At 51.1% G+C, this 12,338-nt stretch overlaps 1 protein-coding gene across 6 annotated transcripts in view; it reads left to right on the top strand.

The window, feature by feature from the left end:
* The first annotated feature begins 5,666 nt into the window (after positions 1-5,666).
* The window catches only part of HDAC4 (histone deacetylase 4), a 179,010-nt gene continuing 172,338 nt past the window's right edge, over positions 5,667-12,338 (top strand). For 5 of the 6 annotated variants that reach the window (XM_084209706.1, XM_084209702.1, XM_084209704.1 and 2 more), the window contains exon 1: positions 5,667-5,795. The gene's annotated coding sequence lies outside the window, so the exon portion shown is untranslated. Of the gene's footprint in view, positions 5,796-6,274; positions 6,371-12,338 lie in introns of those variants that run through there. The other variant, XM_084209701.1, reaches the window with a different exon arrangement.

Genomic DNA, 12,338 nt, shown 5'->3' with positions numbered 1-12,338 from the left:
CTCCTTGATAAGAGGATAGAGAAAATTTGAGGTGTTTAAGTGCTTTAGCGGATTCCAATCCAAAACTGTGGTTTTGGTTTTGCCATAGGAAAAGGAAAACAGGTCAGCTGACGTTTTGTCAAATGCAAAGCACAGGTGCTTTTTAACAGATACTGGTATTCAGGAAATGCTGTGACCCACGTGAAATGAGATTAAACAATCCTTAGAGCAGCAAAACAGAGGAGGGAATAGTTGGGAATTTTAAAGGTCCATGCAATTTTGCCTGCACACATCATCTATCAGTGCTACTTTAGTGTCAAGGGCTTAAAATCCTGAGATCATCTTGGCACCTTATTATGAAGGCAGCAACCAAGTGGCTGCTGGACTGCTCTAAAACACCTTGGTGCCCTGCTGCTGGTTCTTTCCAAACCCATCGAAGCTCAGATCCTGGGAAGATGATTTAGAAGGAAGTTCCTTAGCATAAGGGCAGTGAGGCCCTGGCACAGGGTGCCCAGAGCAGCTGTGGCTGCCCCTGGATCCCAAGGCCAGGCTGGATGGGGCTGGGAGCAGCCTGGGAGGTCTCCCTGCCATGGAGGAGGTACCTGGCAGGCAGAGGAGGGATGTGCACTCGGATCACCTGTACACTGCTGCTCTGAACTCCAGGATGCTGCAGGCTCTGGGCATCTCCAGGAACACTCCAGGACTCCAATCCAGGGTCTGAACAGGAGAGTGAGCTGTGGGTCCCCGGTGGGTGGCAGAAGCTCCCTGCAGGCCATGGTGAGAAGCTGTGTTTAAGGCTTGCTCCTGTGCTCAGCGTTCCCAGTGGAGCAGCCCCAGGCAGCTGCATCCAGAGCACTCAGAGCTGAACCAAGGCCACTCCCTGCGCTGGATCCCATCCTGCCACATCCTGAACGTGTTTGCACGCTCCCAGAGAGCCCTGGGTTCCCTTCTGGGGGCTGCAGTCGTCAGCTTGGCTTTTTATTCCAGATCTGTCCCACAGTGGATTGGATCCACGACAGGAAAGACTCCAAGCACGAGCTCTGCCAGCTGCTCCTCGTCTGCAAAATCTAAAAGTTGCTGCTCCTGAAGCCAGGCATTTTTATTTGCATGAGAAAGCTGTAGCTGACTGTAAGATAGTCTGTGATCTGATTTTAAAAGAAAAGGATAAAAATAAGTCTAATTGTGTTCTTGTTCTGCCTCAATTTAGCTGCTGGCCGTTCTCTTTTGTGCTCCCCACATTTCTGGAAAGCTGGTTGACACTTATTTAGGTTGGCACAAACTAAATATAACCAAGTGTGTGTGAAAGAGCATGGACTGGGTCACAGCTTCCAGAGCAGCAGAAAGGAGCATTTTGCTTTAAAATACAAAAATCCAGCTCTTTCCGAGACAGCTCAATGAAACACACACAACCTGAACAAAAAGTGAGCACTCCATTCAAGTCCTGAATGCTGCTGAAATTTTTATTTTTTTAATTTTTTTTTGCCAGCTTTTACAGTCCACAGCCTTCTCATTCAATCCTGAATAATAGCTTTGAATCGGGCTGTAAAAGCTTCCGAAGTTTGAAGTCTTTTGACAAGTTAATTTAGCTGTATGGTAAAAAGTTTTTCCCCCAGATAGAATAAAGCCATCATCTCATGAATGTGGTAGTCAGCCAAGGGAAAGAAAACACCATTAGGATTAGAAATGATGGGCTTTCTGGAGATAGTTTGTGGTTTAGTGTAATCTACTATCAATATTTCAGCAGAAAAATATCCTACTCGTCATTCAGCTGCAAGTCAGCCTCTTCACGTAAAACCAACACCCAGGGGCCAGGCTGCAAATGTTTTTATTTCTACTTTTCTTCTTTTTTAAAAATTTTTTCCCCTTGTCATATTTTTCTTACATTTATTTAGATTTTAATTGTTTTTCACCCTGGACAATGCCTTTTTTTTTTTTTTTGCCTGGTTGAAAAAGACAGAATAGAAAAATGGATCAATATTTCCTTGAAGGTTCCCACTATAGAGAGACACACCCCACGTTTTTCTCTGAGCAGCTGCCATGGATGAAAATAATTATAATAAATGGATACATGTTTCCCTTATTTTTAATATTAAGAATGAGAATATGAGTGCTGATAAATTAAGCATATCCAACAGTTATTCTAGCCTCGATTTCACAAAGATTCCATACTCATTTTAGAATTATTTCTGCTTTTTATCTCAATTTAAGCCTTAATGTGCTACTAAAATTGACTGAACCAAAAAAAAAAAAAAACCAGTTGAGGGGGAAAAGAGATGTCTTTCATATTCTTAATTCTTTAGTTTAATTTGGAGGAATGATGACACTGTAAGAACTTTTGGGCAGTGGTTTGTAATGGCCACAGAATAATTTTTCTCTCTGCAGTAGGAATGATGATCCTTATGGATCCCTTCCAAGTCAGGATATTCCATAACATAGTTGAGAGCATAGCTGCTAAACAAATAGGAAGTAGATAGAAATCCAGAAGAATATCGAAAACAAACTTCAGCAAGCAGTTTTATTTTAAGGGTGTATTGTACTCAGTCCTTGTAAAACGACTGCCATAACAATCCAGTGTATCTGCATCCATCAGCAAAAATAAAGTGTAAATATGGAGAAGAAAGCAAATTTTACATTTGTGACCTCCATTTTGAACTTCACTTGCTTGTTTTCCCCCCCAGGCAGGGGACAGGGACTTGATTTTGCCCAAAACAACAACAATAACTTGTTTCTAAGAGTTTGGCTCTCACTGCTTGAGGATTTCAGCTCTTCAGGCCCTGAGTGCTGCAGACGTGATGAAGTGTGGGGTGTGCAGACAAGCTGGGAAGCAGCTCCTGCAGCCAAGCACAGGCGTGGGGGGCTCACAAGTGGAGGAGAACCACCTTGTTCTGGCTCCCAGTGAGCTGCGAGGAGAGGAGAGAACGAGGAGTTCCAGCCGAAGCAAAACTCACCGGGATTGAAAAAACCACTGACAACAGGACAAAACCCCACAATAAAAGGAATGCTGGAGGAAAGCACAGGAGGGGGCACGGCAATGTAACACTCCCTGTCCCATCTGAGCTGCGCTCTGAGCTGTAGGGGTTTGATGGGGTTTTCCTTTGGTGGCAAAAAGGACTAAAGCAGTGGGACAGGTGGAGAACAGGGACAGGAAAACCAAGGGAGGTCAGTGGTGGAGACTGAATGATCAGGAGGAAGAAGAGGCAGCCATCAGCGGGTTGGAAGTTGTGCCTAGGCTTGACTTTTCTCCATGGCACTGCCACTTGGAGGGGATCTTTGGTGTCTAGGCTCCAGAGGAAGTTCCTGCTGGCTCTCTTCCTAACTCTCCTTTTTTTTTAGCCTGTGGAGTGGCAGGGTTGGAGTGGAAAGCTGAAGCACCCTCTTTTACTTTCAGCAGCTCCCTGTGACTAGCGAGGGAAATTAGCTGGAGTGTTGTGATGGCTGTTTCCTGCTTGAGAACATAAAAAATGGAATCATTCCTGACAAACAAGGAGTTCAGCTAAAGATGAGGTGGAGGTAGGCGGGAAGTTCTGTAATTGCTTTTTATTTAAATCTTTATGAATTAGCTCTGCCAGGGTGTTGGTTTTTATTTTAGATTTTTATTTTTTGCTCCAACAGGCTTCTGAGTAAGTTTTTCAGCCGCAAATACAGTAAAAACAATCTATATACAGCTATAGCCAATATGTTGGATTTAACATATAGCAAGAAGCCTTTCCCTCGTGAATCTCCGAGGTCTAATTTCCACGAGCAACGACAAAGGTTTAATTTTCTGCCATTATGCACAGGTTAGCCTAGACTGGGTATTAATAGAGACACGTACTCACACCCACAGCCACAGGTACAGCATCAATCAAAACCTGAAGGTAGAACTTCCACTCCATGGCAACTTCCAGGGCACAGTTCTCTCCTCTCGCTTCCTGTTTCCAAACTGCTCCAGCAGTGAAGCGAGGGAAGGCAGCTGGGTTGGTTGTAAGCCATGTTTAAAGGGTTTGGGACCAAACCCCCCACGGCTGGAGCAGAAATGGGGACCACAGAGGAGGGCAGACGCTCACCTGGCTGCCACAGCCACCAGCAGCAGACATGTTGCCTTGGCAAATATTGTCCTGCCTTGGTAACCCTCTGGCCCTGAAGTCCTTGCACCCCCAGGTCTGCTGGCACCCAGAAACTGTTCGGGTGGTTACTGCTGCACAATTCCCCCATCCATCTGAGCGGCCCCAACACAGAGGGCAGAACAACTGTGTGGAACCTCAGCAGCCAAAGAGCAGCAAACAAGCCCAGGAGCCCCAAGAAGCTGCAAATGAAACAAAAAGGGCTTTGGCTCCAGGCAGAAGGGGTGTTCTTAATGCCAGTGGTGCTCTCAGGTGTGCATTCCAGGGAAATGTCACCATTTCCTGGGAGCCTGTCCACAGCGTGGGGAAAAAGTCCCAAAACTTTAAGGATCGGATCAATGTGCCGAGGGTTTTTGTAAGGGTGGCCTTTCCAAATGAAAACACAGGTGGCCAATATGTCCAAAAAGGTAAAAGAGAAAAGGAGCAGTGTTTATATACTACCATGTATATGCAGAATTTGAGAGAGGGACAAAGTTGTTAGCAATTCCCATCAGGTCCCAGAATTTATGTAAATCCAGATGGCTGAATGACAGGAGTTCATTTATTTTTTTAATTTTTTTTTTTTTTTGCTATAAGGGAAATCTGGAAGTTTTAAAAACAATTTAGCAAGAGCCAATTAATCAAACCCACCAGAAGCGTGCTGGGATGGCTGCCTGTGAATAAGGAATGTCATGTTTCAGCTTGCCTTGGGCAAGGATGGGAAAAAACTCCTTGGAAGCTTAGCAGGAAATCTCCTTTCCACCATCCCAGGGTGCTCCATGCCCTGTCCAGCCTGGCCTCGGACACTTGCAGGGATCCAGGGGCAGCCGCAGCTTCTCTGGGAATCAGAAATAATGGGATAACACATCACCGCTGGGATGTTCCCACCGGATTGCGTCCCACAGGATGAACTTCTTGCACCCAACACTGCAATATTTTCCTTCCCATCATCTGGCACGTTTGGAAGCAGGACTTGGGGAGCTTTGGGCACTGCGTGAATCAACAAAATACGAGTGAAGCGAGATGCGTCAGTTCAACGGGGTAACTCCACGTCCAACTCAAAAATCAATCAATCCCTGCGAAAACGGGGGTAGAGGGAAACATTGCCGGAAAACTCCTTTTTATTTTTTTATTTCCTCTCGGTAATTCAGGCAAATGTGTTGAGCCATGCCCTGCCCTTTCTGTCGCTCACCCCTCGCCTCAGCTGCTCGCCGTTACAGGCGGTACCTGACGGAAAACACAGAACGGCCCATGAGGGAGCGGGACCGCGGCTGCGGAAACACGGGCCGTAAAAACACCCCAAAGTTCCACGTTTTACCGCAATACCGTTTACACGGCACGGATCCCCCTTGCTCTGGCCTCTGGGGCCGGGGATTGAATCAGGAACCCGGTCCCCGATCCCGACCGCGATCCCCGACCCGGCGGGGCCGCGGGCTCGGGGCCAACATGGCGGCCCCTGCCCCGCCCCCCGGTCGCCATGGCGACGGGCCGCGCGCCACGGGGCGTGGCCGGGGGCGCGCGGGGCGGGGCCCGATTGGTCCCCTTCCCCCGCGCGGCTATAAATAACCCTCGCCCGCTGATTGGCCGCGGGGAAAAAATGGTCGCACCACGTGACTCCCCATCTAAAAAAATTTCCAAGATGGCGGAACCCGTCACGGGCTGAGTCCGTCGGTGGCGCGCTCCGCGCCGGGGGGGCCATCGCCGCGCAGCGTCCCCGCCTCGCCCGCCGCCCAGGTCAGTACGCGGCGCTCCGTCGCCGCCGAGCCGCGCCGCCCCCACCGCCGCGCCCGGGCTGCCCGCGGCGCGGGCCCTTTAAGGCCGCTCGCCTCCCCGCCCGGCGGGCTGGCGGCGCGGCGGGGCCGCTCCCGGGGGCCGCTGGTCGCCGCTGCGCCGCGGCCGTGGGAGGGGGAGGTGACGGGCAGCTGGCGCGGCCAATCGCAGGCGCCCGCGCGCTGGTGGCGGGCGGATTTGAGCGGCGCGGCGCCCCAGGCCGCGCGCTGATTGGGCGGCGCGCCGGGCGGGGCGGGGCCGCCGCGCGCCATCGGCCCGGCCCGGCCCTGGCGCGGCGGGCGGGGTGGGCGGGGCGCGGGGGGCGTGACGGGCAGCGCCACCGCCCACTCAGCGCGCGGGACCCGGTTTTTTGTGAATGGGGCGGGCGGGGCCGCCGCCGTCTGCAGCCCCGCCCCCCCGCGCGCTAGCCCCGCCCCTCCCGGGCGGCCGCGGCTCCGCCTCGTCCCCCCGGCGGCGGCGGCGGTGGCGCTCGGTCCGTGCGGGGCGAGGCGAGGCGAGGCGAGGCGATGCGGGCAGCGGTGAGTGACCGGCGGGGCGAGCGAGCGGCGGGCCGCGGGCAGCGCCGCACGGGGGCCCGGCCCCGCGGCTCGGCGGGGCGGGCGCGGCCCTGCGGCGGGGGCGACGCCCGCGGCGGGGCCCTGCGGCGCCGGGCGGGCCGCGGCCCGGGGTCGGTTCTTCCATCCTCTTCCCCCCGCGCCTCCTTCCCTCGTCCTTATCCTGGGAATAACGCGGGACTTGGGGAAAGTTTGCGTCCTCTCGCCCCGCTCCCCGGGGCTGCCGGGCTCGGGCTCGGGCCCCGCGGCACTCACCTCCTGCTGGAAGAAAAGCCCCAAAATGGCTTTTTTGTGCCCGGGAGGAGCAAACGGGGGGTGCTGCCCTCGGCAGCGCGGCGCTCTCGGGGAGCCCGGCGGTGGCAGTCACGGGTCCGAGGCCCAGGGCTGCAGCCTCGCCGGCAGAACTCCGTTTTTGGGGGTTCCGGGGGGGTACACCACGTGTGCCGCGGCGAAACCTCGAGGCTTGGCTTGCGCGGGGCGAAACGAAGCAGAAGAAGCCGAGCTTTGGGGCTGGCGGAGGAGCGCGGCGAGAGGGAGGTGTTGCCCGGCAGCCGCGTGTGGGTTTTGCTGCAGGGATTTATCAGGGGAAGATGCTGCGCGGTGCCCGCGCTGCCCCAAACGCTGCCCGCCGGGCCGGCTGTGCTCCTCCCCGGGGTGTCGGTGACAGCTCGGCGGAGCGGATGGATTTACATAACAATAATTGGACGCTGTCAGTGCTCGGCGCTGGGCAGCGGCTGGAGGGGAAGGGAACCTGCCCTTCGCTGGAAGCACTTGCGTAATTGTGTTGTGCGCCCACTCGGCGGCAGGGGAAGGTGCCGGTGTCGGTGTCGGGGGTTTCGCCTGTCGATGGGTTGTTTTGGCAGGTTTGCACAAATCGGGCTCGTCGCCGCTAACGCCCGTACGGGAGGATTTCGTGTTCCAGCCTTGCCTCATATTCCGGGCTGGATTGCAGCTCCGAAAACGCTCCCAAGGAGTGGGGATGTGTGTCGGGAAGGTGTGGGTGGATTCAGGGTGTGAAAATGCCTTGTAAAAGCCTGGGATGGATGGGGCGTGCGGCGAGGCTTTGGCTCTCCTCTCCCGCCTTGCCGCTTCTTTCCCAGCCGGCAGCTCAGCTCGGTGCCGCGCTCCTTCCCCACGGCCGCATCCCCTTGTCCTCGCCGCGCTGCTCGGAGGCCGGGGAGATGGAGCAAGCGCTGTTCTGGAGCCACAGCGAGGGAATAATCCCCTGGCCAACGCGGTTTGGTTCGCTGCTATTGTGCCCCGTCAATAAATGGGACTCGTGCTGCATTTATTCCCTGCCCTCAAAGTGCTCCGCTCGTTGCCAAATCTACCTGGAGTTAATTATCGGAATCGTGCTTTTTTTTCTTGTTTGTTGTTGTTGTCGTTGCAACGGCAACATTTTTAAAAGCTAAGGAGCTCTGAAGTTTATATAATAATCTGGTTCTTGGCCGGGTTTCCTGGTGGGGTTTTTTTTCTGTGTGTGTGTAATGCGGTCGGTCGCGGCGCTGAGTTTTAATCGTTTCTGATGTTTCCAGCACCGCTGTTGAGAGTTCTCAGCCTAAAAAGCTGCCGCCGTCGCTCCGCAGCCTCGCTGGAAGAGTTGAGGGCATTGAATTAAAGAAAGCTCAGCTGCTTGTATACAAATATACAGCAATTACAAGGCAACAAAGTTATTGCAGAACCCTGCTGTCGCCATGGCAACACGCTCACTCAATTACATTTGGAAATGTGAAATGCCACCCAGTTAGAGTAAGTTTTAGTGACTGCAGATTTTCTGGGTAATGGGAAATGTGGAAGATGCAGCTTTCCAGGATTCTCTGCTTTTCCCCTCCGTCCTTGGATGGCGTGTTTTAGCATGTGCATCTGACAGATTCTCGGTGTTGATATTAAGCTGTGCCCTTGGTGGTCTAAACTTAAGGAAAAAATATCTTTATATCTTTACAATTTTAACTTTGCCACCCTGGTTTTTTGTTTGTTTGTTTTGCTTCAGGACTTAGCTTTAGAAAGGAGACAGATTAGAGAAAGCATTTTGAAAATCAGCTCAGAACACCAGAAGAATTTGTCATTTGCTCAGCGGGATGGAGGTGTGGAAGGAAGGCACACGTGTGGCATGAAAAGCTTGTGTTCCCTTGGGAGGAGATGTCTGTGTGCTGCCACCTCCTAAAATCTCCTAAATGGACTATCCTAAAGCAGAGGAGAGCTGCCAGGTGTGAGTTACCAAGTTCTTGAGAAGCCCAGGGAGTTTCCAGGGTGGGAGACAACAGGTGAAGGAGACACAGTGTGGGGTAGGGTGCCAGTGGCCTCCATAGTGGAAATTAGTTTCACTCTCTTGCTTGCCTTTTGATGGTGAATCACCAGGAAAATAAAGAAAGGCCATGTTGGAGAGGGCTTGGAGTGTCCCTGCCCATAGCAGGGGGGTGGAACTGGATGGCCTTTAAGGTCCCTTTTCACCCAAACCATTCCAAGAGTAGATGATAACAGTAAGGATAGTTTCTTGCATAGTCTTTATGTTGGTGAAGATGCAACTCTCTGCTGTGCTTATGTTTCACAGGCAACATCCCAGTAATGCAGAAAAGATAAAACCAGCAGTGCAGTAACAGCAGGAAAGGGTCAATAGAAGAAAAGGTAAATACAAGAATGAGGAGTTTTTTCTTAAACTAGTAGTGATGTGTTTACATACACCTGGGGATTGATGAACTCCTGAAGAAATTGCCTGGTAGCAGGACCTGATAGGAGATATTTAGGTAGGTGCAGATGGCAGTGGGTTGTCTTGAAGAAACATGTTTTGCCCAAATCTTTAAGGGCTTGAACTCCAGACTGCCTACTGAGCCCTTGGAGTATCTGGACTGGGAAGGTTTGCACATCCCATGGACCTATGTTAGCTGAGGGATGATTTTTGGTGGAGGCTTTGCCCAACTTGTCAGGTTGTTCTGCTTTCAGCACCAGCCTGTGACGTGCCAGCCTTGTGGTTTGCCCACTCCTGGAGAGCAGCAGCTTGAGCAGAGTGACTGCAGCTCCCATGCTCAGTGCCTGTTCTTCTCCTGGCCGTGCAATCGTGGAATGGGTGGGGTTGGGAGGGACCTTAAAGCCCATCCCATCCCATCCCATCCCATCCCATCCCATCCCATCCCATCCCATCCCATCCCATCCCATCCCATCCCATCCCATCCCATCCCATCCCACCCCCTGCCGTGGTGGGAACACCTCCCACTGTCCCAGGCTGCTCCAAGCCCCAGTGTCCAGCCTGGCCTTGGGCAGTGCCAGGGATCCAGGGGCAGCCCCAGCTGCTCTGGGCAGTGCCAGGGCCTGCCCACCCTGCCAGAGGAGATTCCTTCCTCTCATGGGCAGAGGTGGAAGCACAGGAGATGCCTGTTTATAGCCTGCTGAAAAGCTGGAGTTGAGTCTTCAACCTTAAACCCCCTCCCTGCCCAGTGGGGCTGCAGGGGTGAGGAGCAGGACTCGTTCAAAACAAAGGTTAAAATTGCCTGTGGGTTTAGCTCAGTTTGCTCTCTTTATCTCTCTTTCAAATGCTTTGTGCTTTCTGGGGAACAGACTTTTTAAAGCCAGCCTAAGGTGTATCTGTGATCCAGAAACTTGCTGCAGTACCTGAAACTTGTCCTCGAGGTTCATTTGCAGGTTTCAGATCAGGGGAAGCTGCAGACTGTCTATACCTGGAGTGCCCAAACACCTTGCAGATGAGGTGTTGAGGCTAACTTGCCCATAAATACATGAGATGGGATAAATCAAATATTTCAGGAGTTTTCCTTCATCTTGCAGCGTTCCCCTCGTGCTGCTATGCCACGCTGTCCCTCTGTCAGGTCCCTGTGACCAGCTGTCCCCATGTGCTGTGGGGTTACCCTGGCTCAGTGTGGGCTCAGTGATGCTCCCTCCAGGGTTTGAGAACCTGAGTGCTCACTGCCCAGCTGTGCCAGCCTAACCTTGGGGTTAAAACACTTCTTTGGTGTCCTCTTCCAGCTAAGGAAGTGTTTGTGCACTCCTTGGCATTGTGTGTTTATATTTATATATATAAAAAAAAAAATCTGAGCCCCAGCTCTTGGGGCTGTATTTCACTCGTCTTGTACCCGTGGTTGAGTATACACAAAGGAGTTTATTTGCTCAGTGGGATCTGTTGCTGGCCTGTTTCAAATGGCAGAGCTTGTCCCAAACCACAAGGAAATATTAATTGAACATTTTATTGGGCCACTGGTAATGACATTTGTTAAATATTTGCCAAGTATTCTTCTTGCTGGCTTCTTCAGTGGTGTCACATTCTACTTCATTGCTCTGCCAGTTCACCTTTAGCTTGTTTCCAGTTTTCCCATCACTTTTCCATCCTCTTTTTCAATCCTGCTAACAAGTCTATGTGGGTTTAGATTTTATCAGAGTCCTGCTGGAACCCCTGAGTTTGTGCTCTTGTAAGGATGTGTTTCACTGGGCAGAGAAGCCAATGGGATTTGTCCTGTCACTGAATTCACAATTGCTTTTCAGTTTTGAGCCCCCTTCCCTCATGGACAGCTTCCCCCTTCCATTTACCTTTGCTTCCAGCTTTCCCATGTCCAAGCATGCCAATGCTCCACAGCCATGCAAGGAATCAGAGCAGTGCAAGGTTCCCCTCACTTGCTGAGCTTGGGGAAAAAAACCCCATAAAAATATGTGTGTTTGCTTCAAATAGCTGAAGCTGACAAACAGCTGTCTGCTTTAATGATTAGAAATGAGGCAATATTGGTAACCAGTAAAAGGGTAAACAGTCTTTTAAAATATTAAGGTAAAAGCTGTGTGTGGTGGGGGAGGAAATGGCTGTTAGCATTTTGGGTCGATGTAGGTTGTCTCAAATACATATATATATAAAAATATAAATATATATATGTATGTATATATGTAGCCTATATTGGATCCTTGGATGAGGGAACTCCTCGAAGCCCTCCTGTAATTAGTGCCACTTGCATTTTGATTGTGTTATGCACAAGGCCAAAGTGGGCCAGGTTTACTTTCTCCTGCAGTGGACCGTGTTGATAAGGCAATATGTAACAGATGATTCATGAAGTGCTGCTTGTCATTGCCAGGGCTGCTTGAATAGCGAGCAGATTTTGGGCAATGCTTCTTCACCGGAAAGATTTGGGCAGTTTAAACTGAGAGGAGGAGGAGGAGGAGAGAAAAATCTGCACTGTATTTCTGGCTGTCTTAAAGGAGCTGCCTCAGAGCATTTAGAAGAAGTTGGTGGGGGGAGAATGGGTGAAATAAAGGGGGGTAGAGAAGCAGGAAAGCGCACGGAGGTTGCATAATGATGTTGAAAAAAGGAACAATTAGAAAAGGACTGTAAAATCTCTTGGAAAGCTTCTGTGGTTTTCCCTTTGCAAGGAATTACAGCTTGGCCTTCCCCTCTGAAAATTCAGGCATTCATTACTGGGCACATCTCGATCAGCTCCATGTTTTTTAGCTCATTTTGTGCTGGATATCACCTCGGAGAAGTTTGATTAAAATGTGCCTCCAAGAGCCATCTCCCAGTGCAGAGGAATGTGTGTTGGCTTGTGGGCCTGGACACACTCAGCCCTCTGCCCCCCTCATCAGTGGCTGAACCTTTGTTCACCACATAAGAAGCATTTAAACCCCCAAAAAATTGCAGCTTGAAAACTGGATCTTTGGGTCATGAAGATCCTTTTTTTTTTTTTTTTTTTTAGTTTGGCCAAAATTAGGTTATCTTAATTTAGTTTGGTTTTCTAATAACAAGCCAGTTATTTAATCTATATGTGTATCTATCTGTCTGTATCTGCTGGAAGAAGAATTGTGTTTCAGGGGCTTTATTTTCTGCCATCACAGGATAAAATAACCTTCAGGGGCTGAGCATCCCAGCCTGGGTTTTGGCAGCACGGCAATGTGTTGTTTTAAATGTCTTTTTAAGCGTGTCACTCCTTCATTCCGGGGAGCAGTGACA

Source organism: Fringilla coelebs (assembly GCF_963513975.1).
Source record: "Fringilla coelebs genome assembly, chromosome: 7".
NCBI lineage: Eukaryota > Metazoa > Chordata > Aves > Passeriformes > Fringillidae > Fringilla > Fringilla coelebs.
Note: the sequence above shows the minus strand (reverse complement) of the source record. Positions and strands in the feature narration are given on the sequence as shown.